Here is a 27947-nt window from a genome sequence, read left to right as displayed (position 1 = left end):
AAAATATTAATAAAAATAAAAAAATAAAAAAATTATAAGATAAACTTTTTTTTATATTTTTTTAAATTTATTAAATTTCTTTCAAAAATATAATAATAAAAAATATAATATTTTTTTATTTTTATTTTTATTTTCTTTAACTATCGAGAAAAAAAAAATATACTTACTTTTTTTACTTTCTTTTTTCTCCTTATTTTTTCTTTTCTTTTCTTTCCTTTCTCAAACTCCCAACCAAGACGTTCGTGCTGAAAGCAAAAATACTCTTCCCTCCTCCTCGTCTCCCCAAAGAAAGCGATCCTAAACCCTAATCCTAGATTCCTGTGTTCCAAGTATCGGAAGTGAGAGACCTTAAGGATTGTTACCTTCTCATTTCCCTCCTCATCTCCTCCACAGAGATCTATTCGGTATTTGATTTTCTCATGTACCAGACGCCGTGCAATTAATGTTGATTTTTTGGCCTCTGTTTGCCCAAATTTTACCTCTACAATTGATTTTTTTTTTTTTTGCATTTACTTCATTTATATTTCACCAGTTCATCATAACATACTTGCAGTTATGAATAAGTTTGATGTCTTGCTGCCTCTTTCTACTATTTTGAATGGATCCAACTACATTTCTTGGGCGTCTAATTTCTCAAAAAGAGAACAAACTTTGGCGTTTTGTTATTAGAGACATCCATCAACCTATTCAAAAATTGGATGAGGATGAAGAAGAATTTTATAATTGGTTTGAGGACTGGGATGGTAAAAATCGCCAGATCATTGCATGGTCCAAGAATATTTTGGTGCCTTCCATTTGCTTTCAGTTTGATCGATTTGGAGCAGCCAAGGAGGTCTGAGATTTCTTGGCCAAACGGTGTTCCGTTACAGATATCACCTATTGGTAACTGCTGCTGCTTGACCTACATTGTAGGAAACAAGAACCTAGGCCGTCTATCCATGATTTTGTTTCTCAGATGCATGCTATATGGGATTAGTTGACTTAGTTTGAGCCTTAGTAGGATCATGATAGTGATACTGAAAAAATTGCTTTTCATTAAAATCATATACAATTAGTGTAGTTTCTTGTGATCTCAAAACTTATTTGGTTTGCAGAAAGAACTTTTCTTCCAAAAAAATGTTATTCCTGAGAAGTTACTTTCTAGAAATATGATGTCTGAGAATATGATTTTGACATATATTTGATTGACTATGAAAATATGACTTATTATAGAGTGGTTTATGTTTGATTGAATATCTATTTTTTAAAAAAAAATTATATAAAATATTTATTATACTCTTAATAAATGTAAAACCATATCTTTTTATTGCTAAACTTTATACAAATAATAATATTATTTTACATTAATATAAATACCATATAAATACAATATAATAATTTATTATATTAATATAGTACTAATATATATGTATGAATATTATGTTAATATAATATTAATATAAATATTATATTAGTATCAATAAAAATATCATATTAATATGCATATTAAAATAATATTAATATATTATAAATATTATATTTTTTATTAATATAAATATATTATTATTCGGTATTCATCTTAACAATCTATTGTCATTTTGTAAAATTTCAACCATGAAACTTAAAAGGATATTTTTGGAAAAAAGGGCCATCAATTCCCATCACGTGGGAAGTTCCAAAATCTATCTCCCCCATTGATTTTTATTTCCTATCCATTCTCTTTCCTCTTAAAGCTTTAATCAAACAAGAGGACTCTCCTCTAATTTCCCGGAATCACTTTCCCCCTTGTGATTCCTGTGAATCAAACGATTCCTTAGAAATTATTTTAAACCAGCAAGAGCACCACCTCTTTGTCATGGTATCTTGCCATCTCTTGAATTTATTGTGTCAAAATTTATCTCCTAGGGAACAGGACTTGGATTACTAACATCTTATCACACTGAGGCTATTCTTGCCACACTTCTCAAGTTATTGTAGATTAGATAGACAGTAAGTATTGTCATAAGTTTGGTCACTCTATGCTCAACCATCTGAAGAGAGAATTAAAATTTCTTATAAGACTGACCACCATCTAGATGACTACCCACAACGTCCAGATAAGCAATCTAACCTAGTCGATCCATAGGTTCTCAATCTAAATCTGGCAATCAGTTGCAACCTACTTCTCATTCTATTACTGCTGATGATGAAGTTTTCTGTGCTGATAACTCTTCTTCCACACCTTCCACCTCAATCAGTAACTTGTCTATCAATGATCTCAATGGTCTAACAAAATGGGCTCTATCTAAATCTGGTATTTTGTGTCATCTCAGTTGATCAGATTGCTGATATTTTTCATCAAAGTACATCCATGTAGATGCTTTCGTAATCTAGATTTCAAACTCAAGTTGTGTTCTACTTTACCATCTTGAGTTTGAGAGGGGATATTAAGCATATTTACTATCTTGTTACTATACTAGTCCAAATATGATTGATATTTCTTTATTAATCTTGATGCACTTTCCTTACTAGCCATATTATTAGGCTATATATTGATGTACGTATTGATATAACTTGAATACAAGATACAAAGAATAAACATAAGTCATTCATATTCTCTTTTCCCATATTTTAATGGCATCAATGATTTTTAGCAATATTTTTTTGTGTTGAGAACTCTTTATTTGTTAATTTAATCCGTGGTCTGGGCCTGGTTACTATATCCTATGGGTGAGAAATAGAAGGTGAATAATTTGATTTAGGTGATGAAAATTGAGAGGAGATGAGGAGAAGAGGAATGATTTAGCGAGGTTATCAACCGTACAGTTTTTAGATTTTTGGGATATGCTGTAAATCTCGAGTAAATTATATTTGATGGTACCTTGTACAGACCTGTCAAAGAAGCGCCTGCATCCAACCCAAATAATATTATGTTGATATCCACACCAGTGTACCATCTGAGTTGTATCACTAGACCACATGCAGGATATCTGGTCAATATCATAGCCAGGCATCCATGCAGATCCTTAGCATGAACTGTCATAGATTCTTCTTCTAACTTCCATAGGGGTTTCCTCGGGTCGAACTCTCCTGTGTGGAACCATGTTTAACAAAACTGAGTTGCTGTCACAGCAATGGCTGCTTTGGGCTTTTGTTTCACATTATCATGGAATCTTAATTGGAGCTCCTGAGTTTCAATCTTTCTTGATGATGGCACGTACTCAAGTATTTCAATTTCATTTTTCTTCGGCTTAACACCCTTGCTTCCCCTACAACCATCTTATGTGCATGGCTGCATGCACTTCCTCATATTCTTCTGGCATTTTAATCCAGAAAATATAACCAGAACTATCTCTTCATGTTTAGACATGCATAGATCAAATAACGTACTATTGTATAATTGCTAGTTCAGCACAATTGATATTAAACATGTTGAACATGTCAGTTGATTATGGTTATGCATGGTAGAGACAAATTGCGAAGAATGGCTTCTGCTGGGTCTGTTTGCTATCAATTTTTTCTGAAGCATATCTTAATTATTAATCCTATGAAATTGCATTCTATATGTTATCTTTTGGCCCAATTGGTCTTCTTTCTCTGACAGACACATGCACAATCCAAAGAAAAAAAATTCCTTGGTGTGGTCTGATCAAGCCCCAATAGATAGTTTGTGTTGCACATTAACCTTTGTGCTGATTATGAAAAACCATGTTCACTGCCTTCATTTTAATCCAAGATGATATTTCATCCTAACAGAACCACAAGCTGTCAAAGAAGATTATGGCTTATATCATAGTCATTTCCTTTTGCATAAGTAGGTATACATGGTGCGAAATCTATTATGAAAAAATGACAATTGGAAGTTGTGAATATGTGATACTGTAATATTCTTTTGCTACGCCACTATTTTTTAACTAAATACTATCAGTAGGAATATATTTAGCAATCAGCAAGAATCTAAATATAGCACAATCCAAGAATACCTTATCAGCAGGGATCTAAATATATATGCAAAATCCAAAAATACCTTATCAGCAGGGATAGCAATCAACAAGAATCTAAATATAGCACAATCCAAGAATACCTTATCAGCAGGGATCTAAATATATATGCAAAATCCAAAAATACCTTATCAGCAGGGATCTAAAAATAGGCTGTATTTTTATAGTTTGTATTACTATCTTTGGGGCTGTAATATATTATTGATTATCTTGTTTTGTATAGTTGTTGGTATAGGCTGTATTACTATATTTTTTTCAATTAAAGATCTGTATAAAGAGACTCTCTGATCCAAAAGGGGAGAGACAATTTTGGCATCCCAAACCATCTCTCTATTCTTGTTCTTGTCATGGTATCAGAGCAAAGGGCTTCTAAAACTACCGTCCTCATCTAAAGGGCTTTCTGGAGTCCGCTGCCCTCATTCAAGGATTCTTCTGCAGCATCTTGAGATCGTGGGAATCTGAAGTCTGGTATTTTTTTGAGAAACTTTTGTCAGGTTCGTTGCATATTTCTGTTTTGATCTCTCTAGCTTTCGAAATCTTTGTTCCTGATGGATACCAACACCAAAACTGCTATAATTCCTGTATGTTTTAATGGAAAAAACTATTTTTATGGGAGTTTCATTTAAGATGTTTCATTATGGGTCAAGAACTTCGGAGTTTTGTTGATGGAAGTGAAGACCAGCTTAGGGAAGATAAAGGAAATGAAAAAGAAGTAAAACAATGGCAAAAAAATAATGCAAAAGTGATAAGTTGGATTGTGAGTTCTGTTGAACCTTAAATTGGAATAAATCTACGGGCATACACCACTGCTTCAAGCATGTGGAGTTTTTTAAAAAAGTTATATCAAGACAATGATTCTAGGAAATACAATATTGGGATTGAGATTGGTGAATATACTCAGGGGACAAAGACTGTTCAGGAATACTATTCTGGTTTTATGAACTTGTGGTTGGAATACAACTCTATCATATATGAAACTGTTCCTACGGAAGCTTTGGTGATAATTTAAACTTTGCAAGCCAAAAATATGAGAGATCATTTCCTTATGAAGTTAAGATATGATTTTGAGACTGTTAGAGGGACTTTGATGAATCGAAAATCTGTACCTGATCTAGATGAGTGCTTTCAGGAGGTTCTTCGTGAAGAACAACGGCTTCTCTCACAAGGAATTGCCAATAATTCTAAGGCTGTAAATAATTCAGATCTTGTCTTTCTTTCTAGGGAGCAACCTAGAGCTAAAGATATCCAGCAGTTACAATGTTATTCATGCCAAAAATATGGACACATTGCTCGAGATTGTAAAAAAAAAATCTGCAGGTATTGTAGGAAGGGAGGCCACATCTTGACTGAATGTAGGCGAAGACCTCAGAACAGAGGAAAGACATACCACACCACAGTTGGTTTAGCTGAAGAATCTTCTCTTGCCACACCTGCTGGTAATCACTCAATCACTACTGAATCAATTCAAGCTATGATTCAGTTTGCCTTGTCTGCTATGGGAATTTCAGATAAAAATACTTCTAGGCCCTGGTTGTTAGATTCTGGAGCCTCCAATCATATGACATTCTCTTCCCAAATCCTTTGTTCAATATCTCCTTACCAAGGTCCATCTAAAGTTCATATTGCTGATGGAAAAAATTTGCCTATTATGGCAATGGGTAGAATTCAATCCAAAAACTTTAATGTTTCTGATGTTTATCTTGTTCCACAATTGTCCACTAATCTTCTTTCAGTTGGACAGCTTGTAGACAATCATTGCAATGTAACCTTCTCTCCTTTTGGCTGCATTATTCAAGACCTGAACTCAGAGACAGTGATCGGGAAAGGGAGTAAGTATAGGCGTCTTTTCACTGTGGATCACATATTCCCGCAACCCTCTGGTTTGTCTGCATCTCATGAAGTTGTGTTGAATAAATGTCTACTTTGGCATCGTAGATTAGGACATCCAAATTCAAATAAATTGTTGTTAATGTTCAAGAAAGGTTTGATTCATAATAAATCTAAATTCCAAAGCAATATCCTTGTTTTAGTTGTTGTCAAGGGAAAAGCAAAACTCTTCCATTTTCTTTGAGCAATCATGTATCGCAATCATCCTTTGAACTTATACATTCTGATGTCTAGGGTTTGGCTCCAATTATATCCTCTTCGGGTTATAAATATTTTGTCACATTCATCGATGACTTTAGTAGGTTCACTTGGATCTACTTCTTGCGTGCAAAATCTGATGTGTTGTCTTGTTTCAAAGCCTTTGTGTCGATGGTTGAAACTCATTTTGACAAACGTATACAGACCCTATGATCAGATTCAGGGGAAGAGTATATATCAAATCAGTTTCAATTATTTCTTCAAGACAAAGGAATAATCTCTCAATGATCTTGCCCCTATACTCAGCAAAATGGTGTTGCTGAGAGAAAACATAGACACATCCTTGATGTTGCTCGCACTCTGCTTCTTGATGCTGTAGTGCCTCCAACATTTTGGGATGAGGCTGTAAGGACTGCTGTATTTTTAATCAATCGTTAGATCTCGAAAAAATTAGAGAATGTCAGTCTCTATTTTAAACTTTTTAAAGAACAACCAAATTATAGAAGTCTTCATCCTTTTGGTTGTCTTTGTTTTGTTCACCTTCCTCCACTTGAATGTCATAAAATTTCTACTCAAGCTGCTCGCCGTGTATTCTTGGGTTATGCAGTGAATCAAAAGGGGTTCCGATGTTATGATCCTTATAGTCAACATATTCGAGTGTCTCGAAATGTCGTATTCTTTGATAAATATTTTTTCTATTCTCACCATCCATGATTATCTTCTCAAGTCTCTTCCTCCATTATACATTTATTTGACACAACTCATGAGGCAGATTCCTCCAGCAAATTCAAACAAAAGATGGTCTACAAGCGAAGGGATACACCCACAGCACCAGGTGTTGGTCAAGCTGAACCTCTTAACCTTGCTATTGACCCTAATCCTGAACTTGCATCGATTTCTGAATTTCCTTCACTTCCCAATATTAGGAGATCCACTCACCCCACTCGCCCACCTGATCGCTATGGCTTTCCATCCACTTCCACAAAAACATCCTTTCTCTCCACTTTGTCCACAATTTCTATCTCCAATACACTCTCAAGCTGTGAAGCATGAGTGTTGGCAACAGGCTATGGCAGAGGAGTTAGATGCTTTGGTCAAAACCAACACATGAGATCTCATTTCCTGTCCTTCAGGCATCAAGCTCATAGGATGTAAATGGATTTACACTGTCAAAATGAAATCCGATGGATCCTTTGAATGCTACAAGGCTCGATTGGTCGCTTTGGGGAATCGTCAAGAATATGGAATTGATTATCAAGACACTTTTGTCTCTGTGGTTAAAATGACAACTGTTCGAACTCTTGTTGCATTAGCTGCATCAAAATCTTGGTCTATATTTCAAATGGACGTCAAGAATGCTTTCTTGAATGGAGATCTACATGAAGAAGTTTTTATGAAATCTCCTCCAGGATTGCCTTTGCCATCACAAGACTTGATTTGTCGATTGAGGAGATCACTCTATGGGCTCAAACAAGCACCACGGGCATGGTTTACTAAGCTGCGACATACCATTTAGAAGGCAGGATTTCAGCAGAGCAAACAAAATTCATCCCTTTTCTTGCAAAGGTCCCCTCATGGTCTTACTCTTATTGTAGTGTATGTTGATGATATATTAATCTCAGGTGATGATACTCTTGGAATACAGCACATCAAAGATATGCTGCATCGGTCATTTCAGATGAAAGATCTTGGGTATTTTAATTACTTTTTAGGTGTTGAAGCCCATCGCACCAAAAAAGGCATACATTTGACTCAACAGAAATATTTGCATGATCTAATATTTCTTGCTCAGCTTCAAAACAGTCCCACTGTTGCCACACCTATGGAAGTAAATCTCAAACTTCGGAGTGATGCTGGCAATCTACTTGATGATCCTACCTATTATCGCAAACTTGTTGGGAACCTCATTTATCTCAGTTTTACTCGTCCAGACATTGCCTATGCTGTCAATAATGTGAGTCAATTTATGACTGCTCCTAAGCATACACATCTTGCTGCTGTTCATCGTATTCTCCGCTACCTCAAGGGTACTCCTAACCGAGGACTGTTCTTTTCTTCTGGAACCTCTCTTTCCTTGTCTGCATATGCTGATGCCGATTGGGGAGCTTACCCCAACACTAGGAGATCTATTACTGGTTGGTGTGTCTTTTTAGGACGGTGCTTGATTTCATGGAAATGCAAGAAGCAACATCGGATTTCTAAGTCATCAACTGAAGCTGAATATCGCGCAATGTCTGCTGCATGTTCTGAAGTCACCTGGTTGAGAGGATTACTCTTGGAATTGGGTTTCCCATGTAATGAACCCACTCTCCTATATGCTGACAATACTAGTGCCATTCGAATTGCTGAGAATCCAATCTTACATGAACGCACAAAATATATTGAAATTGATTGTCATTACATTCGTGATGTTCTTGAGAGAAAAATTATTACTCTTCTCTACTTGCCCTCCAAAGATCAGATCGCTGATATTTTTACGAAGGCTTTCTCTTTTGATCGACATAAGTTTATCAGTAGCAAATTGATGCTGCAAGATTCCCTAGCATCAATTAGAGGGGGAGTATTAATAGGAACATATTTAGCAATCAGCAAGAATCTAAATATAGCACAATCTAATAATACCTTATCAGCAGAGATCTAAATATATATGCAAAATCCAAGAATACCTTATCAGCAGGGATAGCATTTAGCAAGATCTAAATATAGCACAATCCAAGAATACCTTATCAGCAGGGATCTAAATATATATGCAAAATCTAAGAATACCTTATTAGCAGGGATCTAAATATAGGCTGTATTTTTATAGTTTGTATTACTATCTTTGGTGCTATAATATATTATTGATTATCCTGTTTTGTATAGTTGTTGGTATAGGCTGTATTACTATATTTTTTTCTATTAAATATCTATATAAAGAGACTCTCTGATCCAAAAGGGGGGAGGCAATTTTGGCATCCCAAACCATCTCTCTATTCTTGTTCTTGTCAAATACTATGTAAATTGAAGAAATGAATTTGGTAACCTTACTTGATGAATTTTGTTCTCCTCATTTACATGTACATAATGGATAGATGCATTTGTTTGTGGACATATATGTAACAAAGACCACTCGAGAGTTTCCTAAAATGACAAGTGCTATGACTCCTATAGTCATAAGATATGTTCACCTTGATCGATCAATGGAAGTTTGTTTTATTGAATTAAAACTGATTTAGGTTTCTGGTGCAATGGTTGTCAATGGATTCAGATATGATTGTTGTTTGTTGACTTTTTTATAACTAGGTCTGTTAGCCCAACTTAATTGCTACCTCTTTTTTTTCTTTTTTCCTGTTGTTTGTTTTACCATCCTATGGAGTTTGCAAGTCTAAATTTTTGAATTTTGGAGTCTTTAGGTTTTAGCAATTTGTTGCTTCCAAATCATCTCTCTTGATTTATTGGACCTAAAACACCACCTTTTGACATATTTGTCTTGTTAAATGGTAGAATTTAATTAGCAATGAAGATGAGATAGAAGAACTAGCTTTCAGACATGCATTTAGCAAAAGTAACCAATGTCCTAAAGATTTTTCTCGGTAGGAGAAGCATCATTTTGTTATGTAGGAGAAGATGGACTTTCTTTTTGCTATATTATATCATCAAGCTATAGATTTTTTTTTTTCAAGGAAACTTCAAGGGCCTTTTCTCTAATACAATGCATTTTTTCCTGCTGCCCTTTGCCTTTTATGAGCTTGGAGTTGTCTCTTATATCTTTTTGCATTTCATTAATTTAATGAAATTGGGTTGGTTACCTCATACCTAACTTTGCATTCAAAGAAAACAACATGACAATATGGCCTATGCTAAGCTGGCAGAATATTCCTCAATGAGGTATCAAGGCCACAACTCAGTTAGTCTCTACATACTAGCTTAGGCTTAACTTTCTGAATCTTCGATAATTATTCAACAGGGCAAAAAGGGTTACCAACTGGTGCCTGATTAAAAAAATGCAAACACAAACAACCGGTTATAACTATCCCATGTTTTATGGTATTTTATCATTATCAAATCATGCGTAAAAAGGTTTTTGATGTTTTTAATGCATTAAACTTCAATTAACATTAAACATCTCTCGCTCGCTTGTTTTGTGTGCTTTCAGTATTATTTGTCCTATATTTATTTCTGGTTAGAAGTAGGATTCAAATTTTGGAGTTCTTGATATTGGATTATATGAAACTGGTTCAGTGATGAATTTGTCAATACAAGTTAGTACCTTCTTTTCAGCCATGGTTGATTGTTCCTCATAATCTTTTCATTAATTGCTTCCACTATATTGCAGACACGATGTTGTTTGAGTTCTATACATTATCTGGCATCAACTAAAGTAGGCTGAATTGGTACTAGAATCTGAATTGGTACTAGGATCTGCACCGGTCAACTATTAGTACAGTATGGTACTAATTTGGTGCCATACCAACACTCGGTATGGTTAGGCATTCGCCAGCATGTATTTTTTTTAAATTTTTTTTGACGCTTAATGATGCTTTATGAAGTTTTTGAGTGATTTGAAATTAAGTATTTAATGATGTTTTATGAAGTTTTTGAGGGATTTGAATATTAATTTAATATTTTTTGAGGTGTTTTGATGATCTTTCATGTGTATTTCATTTTTCATACTTCTTATTTATAAAATGACTATAATTTTAATTGATAAATATAATTAAAGTACATAAATTAGTATATTCATAAAAAAATTAATGTAAAATTAATTTAAATATATATCAGCATCTAAAATCTTATAGAGTAGTGATGTCTCTTGTAGAGGTGTGAGTGGATTGAAGAAAATCCAAAACCCAAACCGATCCCTACCGAACTAAAGCATTGGATCGGATTTTTGGACTTTGGTTTTGGATTTGGAGTCAATTTTTAAAAATTTTGGACTTTGGACTTAGATTTGGATTTAATGTTATAAAATTCAAATCCAATCCAAAGTCCAAACTATGGATCCAAACCAAATCCAATCCATTCTTCTAGTTTGGACTTTTGGATTTTACATGCATATATATATATATATATGTGTGTGTGTGTGTGTGTGTGTGTGTGTCTATATAAAATGTAGTGTGTTTTAAGTTTAGTTTCTTTTTAATGTTATTGAACTTATTATATTTTGGCGATATAGTTTTTCTTGAAAATCTAGAACTTATATTTTTGACATTATACTATTATAGCACGACTTGTTGAGGCCCTTGGTATTGAAATTTATATTTTTTATTTCTTATCCATTGCTATTATAATATTAGTTGTTAGATGTATGGCGATATTATAGAGTACCTATAAGTAATAAATGTTTCGAATTTATATAACTTACTTTTAAATTATGATCAAAATTGCAGTCTAATATATATAAAAGTCCAAAAATCCAGTCCAATCCAATTCAAATTTTTCGGACTAGATTGAATCGGACTAATAGAATATTTGGTTCGATTTTGGAGCCAAATTTTCAAGTCCAAAATATTTGGGATTGAAGTTGGATTTAGGTATAATCTAATTCAATCCGGTCCATTTACACCCCTAATCTCTTGTAGATGTCAAGATCGCCTTTGTATACATTAGGCTTAATCTAATTCTTTACCTACATAGCCCTCCACTCTTGTAAGCTTGTCAGGCCACCATAAGATTGTTGCAGAGATAGTTTCTATACATGCTGCAGGTGGTAGTGTTTGAGAGAGGTCATCAAATTAGTTTACAAAAATACTTCTACATTGATTTTTTATAATATTCTAAATTTTATTTAAATGCAAAAAACATGGAACCATAACAAGGATGCTTCTACTGTTATCTTAGCTCATAGTTATTTAATTATTTTTTTAGAAAATAGTAAAATTCTAATATATTATAAAAAATATGTTTTCTACTTCAAAAAACTTCTAAAATATATACATATGTTACTTCTGAAATACTTACACATATTTAAAAATAACTATCAAAAGTAAATAATTTAAAAAATTAAATTTAAGCTTAAATTAATATAGCAACCTACCATAAATGCTGCATATATTTTTCTCAGCTTGTGGGCATATATGAAAAGCCACTTATATTTTAAATTTATTTAAATTTAGGCCTATACCATTATTCATGTGATTATGCTCAAACTTGTATAAATGGCAGAGAACTTTTATGGAGATGGATTTCATACTTCAAAACATATTTCTGATTAGTGACTTCTTTGAATTTTATTACTTTTAATGTTAAAAATAAAATAATTTTTTAATTAAAAATACAAATTGAATGAAAATATAAGATCTTGGTGTCATCTTGTAGATCTTTCTTAGATTTATAATATATCATAAAATAACACCAATGTATGAAAAATTTAACATGTTCTTCCCTTATTTTTCTAATTTATGGCTAATTTTTGGCCTCAAATAAAAAAAGTACATAAAAGAAGAGAGGAGAGCGTCATTACCTAATTTCAGCAAAAATCCTAGTTAAAATCCATGAAAATGGCTAGATATGTATTATTTTTAGTTTTTATATATTTAGAAGGTCTTGAGAGCTCACGTGGGTCTCTCAGCATCCTTAATTATTGGACTCACAGGAGCGAATGATATGCATGCCTGAATAGGTGTGAACTATCTGGTTCGCATCGATACTAGACAAACTATTATTAGATGTATGTCTTAGAATCAGATTGGCTGATACTTGTAAAACACTTTTAGGATAATTTAAAATTTGATTTTGATATTAATAAAATTGGATTATTTTCATTCACATTGTATTTAATAGTATCTATAAATCGTCCATTGGGTTAATGGATAAGATAACATATATTTTCAAAGAGTTGAGAATTTAAGACATGTGCTAATCTTAGTTAACTCATAAATTGCTCTCAATTATAGGATTATCACGGAGACAGTGATCGATACAGAAGATTGGTGTATGATCATTTCCTTCGGATAGATGAGTCTTGAACTATGGTGTGGAGACATCGAAGTGAATATACAGGTGCTTGTTAAGAACAAAGGTACTGAGTGTGACTATTTACGAACAGTCATAAGGATATCTACCTTCTCGTTAGTGACATGTTCATAGCTGCGGTTGTGTTTAATTCTCTGACCTGAGGTACATCGACAGTTCACCTTGAGGGTGCTGTAGTTTGATTACATCATAACTCGATCTTCTAGCTATATGGAGTCTTGAAGTGTATATTGGCTGCAGTATGTTCATTGTAAGAATTGGATTGTATCAAGATGATATCTATTGACCTCAGTAGAGGAGGAGCAGTCCTATGTAAATTATGAGATTAAGTCCAAAAGTCCATGGCCATGGCAGTGTGAAAGAAAAAAATTTTTATTGGGTTTCATATCGGATTCAAATCGATTGATTCTATCATATGATAGATATGAAGTTTGACGAGTTTATCTTGACCTTGATTTTATCAGGACTCACGATAGAATAATTAAATCACACAATAACTGCATCTAGAGGTTCATCTTTCAGTTCTGCTGGGTTGCTACTACATACTGCTAGATGTCATTAGTGGATTGTGGGACTAATTAGAATTATCTTGATGATCAATAATTCTAATTGGTTGAATTGAAAAGAGTTTCGATCCATCAAAAAGAGTTTTGATGATGTTGATGATAGAGATCACAACATATCTCACTACCAGATAGAATTAGACCTATGGGATCACACAAACAAGGGTTTTGGTCTTGGATCGCACAATTAGACTAAGTATAGTCTAATTGGGTTAGGAGTTATTGAGTCTTAGCTTTGGATTTAAGAAAATCATGCTAACACATGGTTAAACCCATTTTCTCCTCAATTTTGGATCCTATTAGATAGGATTTAATCAATTTGGTACAAGCTTCAATTGGATTCCAAATGTTGATTCACCCAAGTTCGAATTTGATTGAATTAGGTTAGGTTTATGGAGGCACCAAATGTTGGCGCCACCCAATGCTGTTCGGCCAAGCGATGGGGCGCACCCACATGGATTGGATCCATATGTGTGTCACCCAAATTAGATAAGGGAGAAAGAGGGATAAGCTTCGTCTACTAGTAGATGAGGATAAGAAATTTAATCTCCTTTGAATTCAAATTCAGATTTGAATTCAACTTCGAATTTAAAATCGTTGGAATTTGAATCGGAGGTGGATTGGAATGAGACGACAACAACCTTATCCTATCTCCATGCTAATCTAAATTTCTCATTGATTTTGTGCAATAAAACAAGAGAGAAATCAAATTGGGGCGGATCTAGGAGAGTCCTATTTTAAGGCATCTGATCTGATCAGATTCCTATAAAAAGAGATTTTTTTTGATTGACCAAATGGGTTACAGCCAATAGATCATTTTTCATGCCTCTCTTCCTCCTTTCCATGCCTCCTCCCTCTATCTCTGATATCCATCCTTTTTTCACGTCTAAGGGTGTTGGACGAGCTAACTGGTGGGTTCAAGGTGTCGAACGCCATCGTTCTATACAAAGAGTCGAAAAGACTGCGATCAGGGACTGATCGGAGTCTTATCGATGATCAGATTTGAATCTGATCAAGGAGCTTGCAATTTTGCCTAGGAGTAGGTGGATTGGCAGAGGAGAAGGCATCCTAGATCAAGCCCGAGTGAATACTTGTAGAGGTCGGACACTTGCACGGCTCCACAGCCGAAGATTATCGGACATCAAATGTGGAGATCGTCTACCCGTGCAACGGTGATGAGATCACCTCTTATCTCTTATGCATGCTGATTTTTATTATTTAATATGCTATTTATTATGATTTTATCTAATTGGATCTAAATCTCGCACGTCGGATCGAATAAAAAATTTTTGAATTCTGTTGCATTTGATCCGAACCGTTCTGGTGCGCTATCCGATCCTTCAACTGGTATCAGAGTCAGATTGTTTGAATCTTAGATCTAAATTAGATCAGATCTGATTCAGATGTGATCTAAAGAATGATCAGATCTGAAAATATTTCGATTAGATTTGAATAATGCATGTTTAGTTAGATCTAAAATTATTTTAGATTTAAATTCAGCATGTTGTAAACTAGATTCTTTTGATATATATGATATATGCGTAGATCTTATTTATTATCTGAGTAGCCTAGTAATTGGAATGAATGTACCATCAAACCATTTGGTCATAAGAGCAAGTAGGGTTTAAAGATCCTCTCTTCCTATTCGATGGGGTGCTCTTATAGCATGTAGGGGTGCCATGTGAATACATCTATGAAGAAGAACTGTGAAAAGGAAAAACTTATTTTCTTACAAAATCCTAGATCCAAAAAGCTTAGGTTTTGATGCATGATTAAGTTATTTAGTTTTTAAAATTATTTTAATTATTAAATTAAAACTTTTGTTATGCATGAATTGTAAGAAAATGCTGAAATCTGTTGTTGGCATGCCTGCTGGGTCGACTCAGTCCTTCTTGTGTCGACCTAGTACCTTGGTGGGTCAGCTCAGGTTCCAACTGAGCCGACTAAGTTTTCAAACCGAGGTCAATAGGGTTTCTATTTATCACAAGTTAGTCGACTCAGTCTTTGAACTGAGCTGACTGAGTTCATTGAGTCGACTCAATTCTAAAGTGAGTCGACTCAGTCCTGTGTACAGAATTTGTATATGATATAATTTTAGTCTAAATTGTTCGGACATTTAATTAGGATCCATGAACTTAATTAAAAATTGAAAGATGAAATTAAATAGATCTAAAATTGTGAATCAAGATCTTAATCAATTTCATAAATCATGAGTCAAGGATGTAGGTAGCTCAATTAGGTCCAGTGGGAGCGGTTGATCGAACCGACTCAAGAGTTAACTAGATTTGGATCAAGAGTACTTCAGACCAACCTAATAGTTGTAAGTTTGGTTAGATCGATTAACAGTCATATGTTATCGATCAATTTAAGACCTAATTCGGCTGAGTGATTCGAGCCCGGGTCAATAGGTTAACCTGATTAATTTTAATCAATCAATTTGGTATCTAAAAAAAGTACATAGATGGTGGGTTCTTTAATTGATTCCGTTGTCTGATCTGGCCAACTATATTGGTGTCTAAGAAAAGCAACGAGGGGACCCCCACACATCTTAACTTATCTGGCTATTTTGGGAGGTTAGTTTCTGTATTAGATTAACTTGTTGAACTCGAGCTAGCCCATGCCACTAGGTTAGTCATAGCCATTATGACTAATTAAGGAAGAGACCTAAACCAAATCTCTCTAATAAAATATTAAGTCTTGTAGTCTTTCGCTGTTGTAATTGTGCGGACTTTTTTTGGGGTTGATTATTCTCGACTGGATACGATGGTTCAGTTGCATTGAAAAGACGCAACCATGACTATTAGACATGAGATGCTGCAGATTGGAGATGGGGTTGGGCTTAATATTTCGGATACAGTGAGTCTCAATGACGGATCCATTTCATGCAAACGGTGGGTCTGACTTAACTAAATAGTGGGCTAATATTTCGGATACAGTGAGACTCATGAATTAGAGACCAAAGTTGGCTGCAACATGTTTGGAGAAATACTGGACAAGAGTTGTCCACTTATTAATTGACCTAACATCAATAACTATTAGGTGAGGTGGTGAGTCAATTGATGAGATCGCAGCACCCGCTTAAGACTCTTAATTGTGGAGGTCTTTACTTCTTTTTCAAAGGAGTAAGGAGAATCGAAAAAATAATGGGAGTCCTATTTTGTTTAAAAATGAGATTCCTAAAATAAATTAGTTAAATCAATTATAAAATCTAATTAAAAATTTTGACTCTCTGCAGGAACAATATCTGCTTCAAATCTTCTAGTCAGAATACTAGAAACTAATAGGTTGATTGGATCAAATTTTAAGGATTGGCTTCGGAACTTGAAAATTATTTTGAGTTTTGAAAAATTGGCTTATGTCCTTGACCAGGACCTTCCCCCTCTCCCAGTCCGTTCGACTGTTGATCAGAGAGTGTCTCATGAGAAGTGGTTGAATGATGACAACAAAGTTAGGTGCTACGTGTTGGTGTCAATGTCTAACAAATTGCAACGCCAACACGAGGACATAACTACTGTCAGGCAGATGCTGACTCACCTATAAGAGTTGTATGGTGAGCAGAGCTGCACAGTTTGCTTCGAAGTGTCCAAGCAACTCTTCAAGGTGAAGATGCATGATGGGCAGTTGATCCACGATCATGTCTGATAATGATCAAGGACCTCGAGGAGCTTGAGAAGCTCGGATTGTCCATGGATCAGGACTCACTGGTTGATCTGATCCTGTAGTCCTTAACTGATTTATATGGATAGTTTATTGTAAACTTTCATATGAATAAAATCTAGTGCACCATTTACGAGTTGATCAATATACTGGTTACAACAAAGGGTATCTTGAAGAGTTCAAGGGGTTCTATACTTGCTGTGGAGCAAACTTCTTCTAAGAGAAAGTCTACTGGAAAGAAGAAAAAGTTCATGAAGAAGTAGAAAGTGGAGAACAAGAAGGAGGTTCCAAAAAAAAAGGCTATTGAGAAGAAAAAGTATTTCCACCGATAAAGATGGCCATTGAAAGCGGAACTGTCCAACTTACCTAACGACCTTGAAGAACAAGAAAGATGGACTTTCTGGAGGTATGCTCATCATAGAAACAAACCTGACAGTTTCTTCTGCATCCAGTTGGATACTTGACTCTAGATCTAATGCTCATTTATGCACTTCTTTGCAGGATCTTGAGGATAGCGGGAGGCTGAGGGATGGAGAAATGATCCTACGCATTGGGAATGAAGCAAAAGTTGTTGCTGTGGCTATGGAAACCTATTCTCTGTGATTACCATCGAAAAATATTTTGATTTTAAGAAACTGTTACTTTGTACCTGTCGCGAGCAAAAATCTGATTTCTGTATCTTGTTTAACACAGGCAGGAAGACTTTATGATAAATTTCTTTAAGGATCATTGTACTATTTATTTGAGAAATAATAAAGTTGGAAATGGTTTCTTTTTTAATGATCTTTTTCAATTATATATTGATGTTTCTATTCACTCTGTCGAGCAAAATATGAATGCTATAGGTTCCAAACGTCCTAGAGATAATGTGAATGAAAAATACTTGTGGCACCTAAGACTAGGTCACATTGCAGAAGATAGGATTAACAAATTGAAGAAAATCGGACTATTGAGTCTATTGACTTTTGAGTCATATCCGATCTATGAATCATGCCTTCAAGGCAAAATGATCAAGCTACCTGTTGTGGGATATGGGAAAAGAACTACAGAGTTTCTTGCTCTGGTGCATTCTGATGTTTGCAGCCCATTCGATGTACCGATGAAAGGAGATTTTGTCTACTTCATTATCTTTACCAATGATTTTTCACGATTTGGATGTGTATCTTATGCATCACAAGTCTAAAGCCTTTGAAAAATTCAAAAAATTTAGACATGAAGTGGAAAAAGAAATCGAAAAGCCCCTTAAGGCTCTTCGATCAGATCGAAGAGGTGAGTACCTTAGTGAAAAATTACTTAAATATCTAAAGAAATATGAAATTATCTCACAGTGGACTTTGCCTGGAATACCTTAACTCAATGGGATTTTAGAACGGAGAAATCGGACCTTATTAGATATGGTCCGTTCCATGATGAGTTTCATAAATCTTTCTGATTTTTTTGAGATATTATACTTTGACTACCATATACATACTGAATAAGATTCCATCTAAAATCGTTCCTACCACACCATATGAGATATGGCATGGTAAAAAATCGAGTCTGAGTCATCCCAAGATTTGGAGTTGTCCGGCTCATATTAAATGACAACAGACAGACAAGTTAGAATCTAGATCCTTTAGGACTCATTTTATTGGATATCCTAAAGAGTCATTAGGATATTATTTCTATCTTTTGGAAGACCACAATGTGATTGTGAATCGACATGCAGTATTTCTTGAAAAATAGTTTATTCAAGATGGAGGCATGGAAAGACAGATTAAACTCGAGGACAAAGTCTCCAAAGAGCAGCAAGCCTTGGAACTTGAGGAACCAGTTCAATCTGAGCCAATCCACACACTTCCTCTATCTCGTAAGTCTAGTAGGATTTTTCATCCTCCTAAGAGGTACTTAGGTATTATCTCAGAGGATGTAGAGAAAATATTCTTCATAGAAAATGGGATGCATGGAGATGACCCCAAGACCTATAATGAGGCAATATCAGATATCGACTTCGAGAAGTGATTAGAGGCAATGAAGTCAGAAATTGACTCAATGCACTCAAATCAAGTCTGGACCTTGGTAGATCTACCTGAAGGTATCATACCTATTGGGTGTAAATGGATCTTTAAGAGAAAGATAGGTGCAGATGGAAAGGTAGAGACCTTTAAAGCTAGGCTCGTGGCGAAAAGGTATAGTTAGTGCAAAGGCATTGACTATCAGAAAACCTTCTTGTTTGTAACCATGCTTAAATCCATCCGCACATTGCTTGCTGTTGCAGCATATTTCGATTACGAAATGTAGCAAATGGATGTAAAAACGACTTTTCTGAATGGATATTTTGATAAAGATATCTATATAAAATAACCGCTAGGTTTCACTTTCAGTGATGGTGATCACAAGGTTTGCAAACTATAAAGATTTATTTATGGACTAAAGCAAGCATCTCGGAGCTGGAATACTCGATTCAATGATGTAATCAAATCGTTTGGTTTCATCAAGAACGAAGATAAGCCGTGTGTATTCAAGAAGGTCAGTGGGAGCGCTATCACTTTCTTCGTATTATACGTAGATAACATTCTTCTGATTAGGAATGATATTTCCATGTTGACCTCGATCAAGGTGTAGTTGTCTAAAGAGTTTTCTATGAAAGACCTAGGAGAGGCATCCTTCGTTTTGAAGATAAAGGTCTATAGAGATAGATCTAGGAGGATGCTAAGACTATCACAGAATATGTACATTGAGGAAGTGCTGAAAAAGTTCAGCATGGAGAAACTCCAAGAGGGGTCTTGTACTCTTCAGATATAGCATTCCTCTCTCCAAAAAGATGTGTCCCAATACATCGAAGGAAATTGAACGCATGAGCAAGATCCCTTATGCTTTAGCTATAGAGAGCCTCATTTACGTCATGCTTTGTATCACAAGCAGATATCAGTTGAATTCAGGAGAAGAACACTGGACTTCTTTGAAGTGTATCCTTAAATACTTGAGAAGGACTAGAGATATGTTCCTGATCTTTGAGAATGGAGAACTGAAAGTGCAGGGGTATACTGATTCAGACTTCATGTTTGATATCGATGATCGAAAGTCGATATCGAAAAGTATTTTTTTATGCAATGATGGTGCTATCAGCTGAAAGAGTTTCAAGCAGACTGTGATAGCAGACTCCACCATGGAAGCAAAATACATCGCCATATCGGAGATTACGAAGGAGGCATTTTGGTTCAAAAAGTTTGTTGCAGAACTTGGAGTGATGCCATCAGATGTCATCCCTCTTTACTGCAACAACAACGGCATCATAGCCCTAGCTAAGGAGCTGAGGTCTCACCAGAAATTCAAGTACATCGAGTGGCGATTTCATCTAATCCACGATTACCTCAAAAAAGAATATGTTGAGGTGAAGAGAGTTGACATCGCGAACAACATAGTTGATCCACTGACGAAGCTATTGAGCCAACAAAAGATTGAAGCCCACCTTGAGAAGATGGGACTTAGATTTATAGCCATTGGCTTTAGATCAAGTGGGAGTTTGTTAGATGTATACCCTAGAAGTCAGATTAATGGATACTTATAAAATATTTTTAGGGTATAATTTATAATTTGACTTTGATATTAATAAAATTAGATTATTTTCATTCACATTGTGTTTAATAGTGTCTGTGAATCATCCATTGCGTTAATGGGTAAGATAACACATATTCTCAAAGAGTTGAGAATTTGAGATATGTGCTAATCTTAGTTAACTCATAAATTATTCTTAATCATAGGATCATCACGAGGATGGTGATCGATCTGAAAGATTGGTGTATGATCACTTTCTTCGGATAGATGATTCTTGAATCTACGGTGTGGAGACACCGAAGCGAAAATACAGATGCTTGTTAAGAACAAGGGTACTGAGCGTGATCATTTATGAACAGTCACAAGGATATCTACCTTCTCGTCAATGCAATGTTCATAGCTATGGTTGTGTATTTAGTTCTCTGACCTGAGGTGCATTGGCAGTGCACCTTGAGGGTATTGTAGTTTGACTATACCATAACTCGATCTTCTAGCCATATGGAGTTTTGAGATGTATGCTGGCTGCAGTATGTTCATTGTAGAAATTGGATTGTATCAAGATGGAATCTATCGACCTCGGTAGAGGAGGATCAATCCTATGTAGATCATGAGATTGAGTCCAAAAGTCCATGGCCATGGCAATGTAAATGATAGAAAAGAGTTTCTATTGGGTTTCACATCGGATTCGAATCGATTGATTCTATCATATGACAGATATGAGGTTTGACGAGTTTATCTTGATCTTGATTTTATCGGGACTTATGATAGAAGAATCGAATCACACGGTAACTACACTTAGAGATTCATCCTTCAATTTTGCTGGGTTGCCACTACATACTACTAGATGTCACTAGTGGATTGTGGGACTAATTAGAATTATTTTGATGATCAATAATTCTAATTGACTGAATTGAAAAGAATTTCGATCCATCGAAAAAAATTTTGATAATGTTGATGATAGAGATCACAACATATCTTACTACCAGACAGAATTGGATCTATGGGGTCACACAAACAAGAATTTTGGTCTTGGATTGCACAATTAGACTAAGTGTAGTCTAATTGGGTTAGGAGCTATTGAGTCCTAGCTTTAGATTTAAGGAAACCATGCTAACACATGGTTAATCCCATTTTCTCCTCCTTAATTTTGGATCCTATTAGATAGGATTTAATCAATTTGGTACAATCTCCAATTGGGTTTCAATTGTTGGTTCACCCAAGTTCGAATTTGATCGAATTAGGTTAGGTTTGTGGGAGCACCAAATGTTGGCGTCACCCAATGCTGTTCGGCCAAGTGATGGGGTGCATCCACATGGATTGGATCCATATGTGTGTCACCCAAATCAGATAAGAGAGAAAAAGAGGGATAAGCCTCGTCCACTAGTGGATGAGGATAAGAGATTTGATTTTCTTTGAATTCAAATTCAGATTTGAATTTAACTTCAAATTTAAAACCATTTGAATTCGAATCGGAGGTGGATTGGAATGAGACGACAACAACCTTATCCTCTCTCCATGCCAATTTGAATTTTTCATTGGTTTTGTGCGACAAAATAAGGGAGAAATCAGTTGGGGGAGACGTAGGAGAGTCCTTATGTTTTAATGCATCTGATCTGATCAGATTCCTATAAAAAGGAGTTCTTTTTGATCGACCAAATGGGTTACAGCCAATAGATCATTTTTCACACCTCTCTTCCTCCTCTTCTATCTCTGATATCCATCCCTCTTCCACGTCCAAGGATATTGGACGAGCCATCTAGTGGGTTCAAGTTGTCGAATGCCATCAGTTCTATGCGAAGAGTCGAAAAGGCTGTGATCAGGGGCTGATCGGAGTCCTGTTGGCGATCAGATTTGAATCTAATCAAGGAGCTTGCAATACAAGTAGGCGAATTGGTCGAGGAGAAGACATCCTAGATCAAGTCCAAGTGGATATCTATAGAGATCGGGCACTTGTGTAGCTCCACAGCGAACCTCGGAGATCATCAGATCATCAAACGTAGAGATCGTCTACCTGCGCATGGTGATAAGATCACCTCTCATCTCTTATGCATGCAGATTTCTATTATTTAATATGCTGTTTATTATAATTTTATCTGATTTAGATCTAAGTCTCGCTCATCAGATCGAATAAAAAATTTTTGAATTTCACTGCATCTGATTCGAACCGTTCCGATACGCTATCCAATCCTTCAACTGCGTGGTTCAGTCTGATTAGGATCTATTTCCAAATGAGGGCAATCATCCCATTTCCCCTTCAATATGGTATAGGCCAAACTGCATGGTTAATTTGGGACCATTTGTCCGACCTTGGTATTAACATGTTAGTTAGTAAAAAGAAAATAGAATTTGCAAAATGATATATGAGGATATTTATAAGAATTCTAAGGTTGTAGATTTTCATACCAAGGTTTGTCCATGGTTCAAGGTGCATTGAACTAGATCGATTAATAACCAATATGGTTTGCCTCTTCAATTCGATCCCTTTGCTTAGGTGAGCGGCCGCTCCAAGCTTCTCTCCAGTTCACACTCTCCTGATTCTTCCCTCTGTGTGTATGTGCGCGCGCGCTTGATCTCTCTTTTCTCTCTCTCACCCAATATTTACATCAATGGATGCCAACACCGACATCCTTCGTCAATTGATAGTTCAAATGGTCTCTCTCTAGACTGATTCCAACATCTTCTCCCTTGATATGGCATGGTTCTTGAGTTCACGATCCACACTGATGTCGACACCATTGCCATCATCCTCAATCATCTCCAACACTGTCGTCAATGACATTGATGCCTTTCCCTTGATATGCCTCTCTCTTGTTGGCCTTTTATCAAGCCTCAAGAAGAAACTCACACGCAAGAAGAAATTACAAAAAAGGAGCAAGGGGACAAAGTGTTGAAATAGCAATATTTCAATTCACCATTCTAGACTCTCATACACATGTATATTTATAGTTGTTTAATAGATATAGTTGGCATCCTTTAAAAGATACGTCCTATCAAATACATCTTGACATCCAATGGATATTTAGATACTTCTTATGAGACCAAAATAATAAATGCAACTCTTCTCAATGGACACAACTATTCATGAATAGGTTTACTAACTAATATATTCTCCTTTAAACCTATTGATACAGAACATACTTCAAGCTTTATTCTTAATTTCTTAAAAGCCTCATATTGAAGTGGCTTCGTGAAGATATCTGCAATTTGATTTTTCAATTTGTAGAATTCAAGCTTAATAACTTTATCTTTAACTTGTTGTCGAATAAAGTGATACCTTATATCTATATGCTTGTTTCTTCCATGTTAGACATAATTCTTTGGTAACTTGATTGTTGACTTGTTATCAACAAAGATCATACTTGGGTCTTCTTGTAGATGACTTAATTTTGCTAATAAATTTCTAAGTAATATAGCTTCATAAACACTTGACGCTGCTACAACATATTTTGCCTCATATGAAGATAGTGCCACAACTTGTTGTTTTTCATGCTCCAGGTAAAAGTAATGGATCCTAATTAGTAGAAGATATATCTTGAGGTACTTTTCCTTTCATCTTGATCTCCACCCCAATCACTATCTGTATATCCAACCAACTAGAATAGGTTAGTTCTGGAATAATAATTTAACTATATCTAATTGTACCTTTTAAGTATATATCTTAGGACCTTTTTGCCGCTTGTCAATGTAAGTCCTTAAGGTTCACCATGTAACAACTCGCCAATCCTACCTCATAGACAATATCTGGCTGGCTAATAGTCAAGTAGCAAAGACTTCCAATAAGACTTTTGAAGAGTATTGAGTTCATTACTTCTCTCTTATTATCTTTACTAAGTTTTTGTTTCACATGTAGTTGGAATACTAACATCTTTGCAATTCCTTATGTTAAATTTCTCTAAGATAGTCTTAGCATACTTTAAGGTATGAAAATTATATTATCATGCTGCTTTACTTCAATGCCTAAAAAGTAAAACATGAGACCATCATCTATCATTTCAAACTCTCTTGTCATGCTTGCCTTGAATTCTTGAATCACGTCATGACTGCTTCCAATGACTAATAAGTCATCCACATAGATGCAAATGATCAAAATATCTTTCTTTTTATTTTTCTTGATATATGTAGCATACTCATATGGACATTTGTTGAAGCCACTTAGAGATAATTATCAAGTCGGGTATTCCATGTTTCATGTGCCTGTTTCAAATCATATAATATCCTGTTAATTTATAAACTTTATTTTCCATATTTTAACTTTATAGCCATTGGGTTGTTCAGCATAGTTTTTTCTACTAAATAACTATTAAAAAATGCTGACTGGACATCCATTTGATTGATATATCTTCCAATCATATTGTGCTGCAAGAGCAAGAGTCATCCTCATTGTTTCACAACGAGTGAATGGTGCAAATACCTCATCATAGCCAAATCCCTTCTTCTACTTGTATTCGTTCGCAACAAGCCTTGCCTTATACTTAACAATCATGCCATCTGAGGTCCACTTGATTTTATAGATCCACTTCACGCCAATACCATTATGGCCTTCAATGGTCTTAATTTCTTCATCCACGACTGCTTTCCATGTTTCACTTTGTAAAGCTTTTGTAATAGTTGGTTGCTTTTAGTCAATAAATAAATACTGTAAATTGACACCATAAATTTCCTCTACCTCTTCATAGATTTCATCTAGACTTCTTATCATCATCTGACTTATGCTTATACTTGATCTGGATGTCCTTGATATTGAATAAAATGAATTTCTAGATAGTTAAGGGGGAATAGATGCAAAATGAATTGGAGAAGAAAGTGGTTGATTGTCTGGTACATGTATGTCCTTATCTTCAATGACTTCATCTATGAGGCTTTTACTTTGTCTTTCTTCTTTTGTGCTCCAATTCGATGAAGCATTCTCACAAAAATTATATCTCAGCTAATTACCATCCTTCCTATCACTGGATTATAGAGTTTGTAATCTTTTGATTTTTCGCTATATCCGATGAAGATGCTTTTCTCGCCTCGATTGTCCAACTTCTTTCTTTTCTTTTTAGATACTTGGAAATAGGCAATACACCAAAATATCTTAAGATACTGATACTTGGCTTATATTCACTCCATGCTTCTTGAGGGGCCATGTGCTTGAGACTCTTGGTTAGACTTCTATTAATTAAATAGGCTACACATGCAATTGTTTCTACCCAAAATAACTTTGGCAGCCCTTTCTCCTTGAGCATATATACTTCTTGCCATATCTAAGATAGTTTGGTTTTTTCATTCTGTTATGCTATTTTGTTGGGGAGAGTATGTTACTGTAAATTATTGGTGAATTTTCTCTTCACTGCAATAGTTTCTGAAAATGTTCAATATGTATTCTCCACCTCTATCCTGTCTTAATCTAATATATATATTATAAAGCAAAAACTGAGAGAGTTTCTTAGCATTTGAGATTGTCCACATAAGCAATTTTTTCTATGCCATGTGTCCTCCTACGTAACAATCCTTCAAGCATTAAATTCAAGCTTTGGATTAATAAAAAACTACATTAAATCTTACTTACATGAATTAAATTATGTTATTAATGTATGGTATTATTGCATTCTTACAATTAAAGTCTATTTATATAGATAGTTGAGAATATAAAATGACACTAAGAATTTGAATGAATATTATTTTATTATTCATATATAATTTTTTTCAACATGATTAGACCTAGAATCCGTGTGCAACGTATGGGCTCAAAACTAGTATCTTCAATTTATGATCACTCTCCATTTCTACCATAGCCTTAAATTCTTTGAAAATACAAAATGCAGCAGACTTTTTTTGAAGGAAATAAACCCATTGTTTCTTAGTGTTGTCATCTATGAATGTAATGAAACATTTATTACCTCCATATAACTCTGGCATAGGTCTGCAAATATCGTGTATAATAACTCCAAAAATGTTGAGGCATACCATGTCTTGCCGCTTTTAAAAAGAAGTCGGGACTGTTTGCCAACTATTCATTCTTCGCATATTGCTTTGGATGGTTTATTTTGGAAAGCAATTTTATCATTCCATTAATAGATAAAGATTTCAATCCATCAAAATTCAAGTGCCCATACTACAAATGCCAAAGCCATGTGTGGTCTCTCAAACATGCTTGAAAGCATTTCTTGATCTATCTTTATGTTGATGGCAAACACTCCATGCTTCAATATCTGAATCTTTGCGATCAACTTCTTATTCTTGTTTCTTAAAGTCAATGTAGAGTTCTCTATGTAAATGATGTAGCTCTTTTCTAATAATTGTCCAATGCTAAGGATGTTGCTCTTTAATTCTAGTACATAGTATACACTGGAGATATACTCATGTGAGTCATTTTTCAAGTGGATCATAATTTTTCCTTTTTCTTTCACAGAAACTTTGGAAGATCGCCAAACTTAATATTTTCATGCACATCATCATCTATTTCCATGGATAGCTCCCTTTTGCCATACAAATGGTTTGTTGCACCTAAATAAAGGAGACATATGTTTGAAGCATCTTTGCAATCTTCTTGACAAGCAAATAGGTGAGTTGGCTCTCCTTCCACAATGCCATTAGAGCAGTTATTTTTCTCTTCAACCTTTTTATTCCAACATTCCCTGCTATTATGCCCATATTTTTTGTAATTATAATATCAAATATTAAACTTACTAGTACCATGCCAAATAAGGTTTTCTTCACGATGGTATCCTCCTTTTGTCGAATTGCGACCTCCACTAGTATAGCATCTATGATCATTGCCTCCTCTTTTGTTGTTGTTATCTTCTTTTTGGTTCTTACTCTTTTATTCATTTAACTTTAACTTTATCTCCAGAACTTGTTAATTCGATTAACTTTATGTCAGATTTTTTTTGCAACTTTTGCTCACATACTTGGAGAGATCCAATTAGAATTGGTCGATAGATAGGGACCCGATGTCCTTCAACTCCTCTATGGCAATGTCGATGTGCTCAAACTTTAGAGATAATGAGTGCAAAATATTCTCTACAACTTAAACATGTTCAAGTATTTTACCATTTCTCTTCGTTTGATTCACAATAACTAAAATCTAAGAAATATAGTCTGCAACACTTTCAGACTCCATGCGGATGTCTTCAAACTCAATTCAATATCTCCAAGCAAACCTGCTTCATGCGCTCATCTCCTTTGAAGATGGTGGTGAGGATATCTC

At 35.0% G+C, this 27947-nt stretch overlaps 1 long non-coding RNA gene across 1 annotated transcript; it reads left to right on the top strand.

Moving 5' to 3' along the window:
• Positions 1 to 240: 240 nt before the first annotated feature.
• Positions 241 to 27947, top strand: LOC140859746 (uncharacterized). The gene is made up of 3 exons (XR_012143473.1): positions 241 to 404; positions 27150 to 27302; positions 27854 to 27947. It is a non-coding gene; the product is annotated as an uncharacterized lncRNA (long non-coding RNA).

The sequence above is a fragment of the Elaeis guineensis genome, chromosome 8 (assembly GCF_000442705.2).
Source record: "Elaeis guineensis isolate ETL-2024a chromosome 8, EG11, whole genome shotgun sequence".
Taxonomy (NCBI): domain Eukaryota; kingdom Viridiplantae; phylum Streptophyta; class Magnoliopsida; order Arecales; family Arecaceae; genus Elaeis; species Elaeis guineensis.
This window is presented reverse-complemented; position numbering and strand designations above follow the sequence as displayed.